Source organism: Bison bison, unplaced genomic scaffold, assembly GCF_000754665.1.
Source record: "Bison bison bison isolate TAMUID 2011002044 unplaced genomic scaffold, Bison_UMD1.0 scf7180017864274, whole genome shotgun sequence".
NCBI classification, from domain to species: domain Eukaryota; kingdom Metazoa; phylum Chordata; class Mammalia; order Artiodactyla; family Bovidae; genus Bison; species Bison bison.
In genome coordinates, this window is record NW_011494846.1 from 3,804,472 (window position 1) to 3,806,205 (window position 1,734).

The 1,734-nt window shown below is 41.9% G+C and overlaps 1 non-coding gene across 1 annotated transcript; it reads right to left on the bottom strand.

Annotated features, from left to right (window-relative positions):
• Positions 1-221: 221 nt before the first annotated feature.
• Positions 222-294, bottom strand: TRNAE-UUC. Its single transcript has one exon. It is a non-coding gene; the product is annotated as a tRNA-Glu (tRNA).
• Positions 295-1,734: the final 1,440 nt, after the last annotated feature.

A 1,734-nucleotide genomic window follows, 5' to 3' on the forward strand; every position in this document is an offset into this window, starting at 1 on the left:
TAGAGTGCTCGAAGCTTCAGAAATTGCAGCACCTGGGCTCTAGAGCACAGGCTCAATAGTTGTGGTGCGTGGGCTCAGCTGCTCCCCGGGGATCAAACCCATGTCTCCTGCTTTGGCTGGCAGACTCCCAAACGGCTGAACCAGGGAAGTCCTTTTTTTATTTTTTTAATTAATTATTATTATTATTATTTTGCCACACTGTGTGGCATGTGGGATCTTAGTTCCCTGGTCAGGGATTGAACCTGCACCCCCTGCATTGAAAGTGCAGAGTCTTAACCATTTGACTGCCAGGGAAGCCCCATGACACCTTTTTAAAAATTGGAAACACTAGTAAAGTGATGAGATCGTTCGTAGCCTCAGACAATTCATTTAGGCTCTGTGCCTCACTTTCTCTCAGTTATAAAGCAGGGGTAATAATGGCTGCCATCTGGAGTGTTGAGGGAATTATAAATGTTACAGGTGAAACACTCCATCAGCTAGGAATGCTTTGGCTGTGAGCGCATAAAACCCAGTAATACCTGAAGAAGGAAATGGCAACCCACTCCAGTATTCCTGCCTGGGAAATTCCATGGACAGAGAAGCCTGGTGGGCTACAGTCCATGGGGTCGCAAAGAGTCAGACGTGACTGAGCGACTGAACACATTGAGGGCTAAGAAATACAAGATATATCACTAATATAACACTAATTTGTACATATTATCACTTATTAGAACATCTGTAGGATATGTCAGCTATCACTTTGGAGAATCACGTTATCATACTGAAATTATACTCAAAGAAGACTAGGAAAAACAGTGGAAATGTTTAAAGTATATTTTCCCTATGAAAGAGTATTCATAAACCTTACAGATTTCAAAGAATATAAAACATGAACTGGAAAACCCATGAAAAATATATAAAGTCTTTGGGTATAATATCTCTCAACTAAGTGATGTATTATATGTTGTATCACATGCTTTTCACAAAATAAAACACGAGATTTAACAAATGTTTTTATTGTGAAAAAAAAAAAAACAATTGTAGGATCTTAAGCAAATAAGCTTTTTTTGTAAGATATATTAAAAGTCTGAATGGAGGAAGTTGCTGGCCTTAATCCAGCAGCATGAGTCTTTGAAAGTTTCTTGGCCTTTTCTTTACGTTGGTGGCCTCCTGCTGGTCACATGGGGGTTAAAGGGCCTGCCATCATGCCTGCATTCCAGACTGAAATGATGGGGGAAGGAGAAAGGTCCTGCTGGAACACCTGTCCCTTGTTATGGGGACAGCAAGTTCATCTAGAAATGCCCAGCAGAATTCTGCTTATAACAGTGCTATCCTGTCACCATCCGTAGCTAAACAAAAAGCTACAAAAGCCGCGGTTTGACTTTTAAGTGTCTGGAGTAGAAATGTCAGGGGAAAGGGAATGGGGAGTAGCTTTAATTTTTTTTTTTTTTGGCTGTGCTGGGTCTTAGTTGTGGCATGCAGAATCTTTTAGTTGTGGCTTCTTGTAGGATCTAGGTTCCTGACCAGGGATAGAACTCAGGCCCCTGCATTGGGAGAATATAGTGTTAGCCACCGGGCCACTAGGCAAGTCCTGGGAATAGCTTTTCAGTAGTCAATGAACAAGACCTTTCACAGGAACCTACCATAGGAGGCTTAATTTTGTTCTTGTTGTTTAGTTGCTAAGTTGTATCTGACTCTTTGTGACCCTATGGACTGTAGCCTGCCAGGCCTCTTCGTCCATGGGATTTCCCAGGC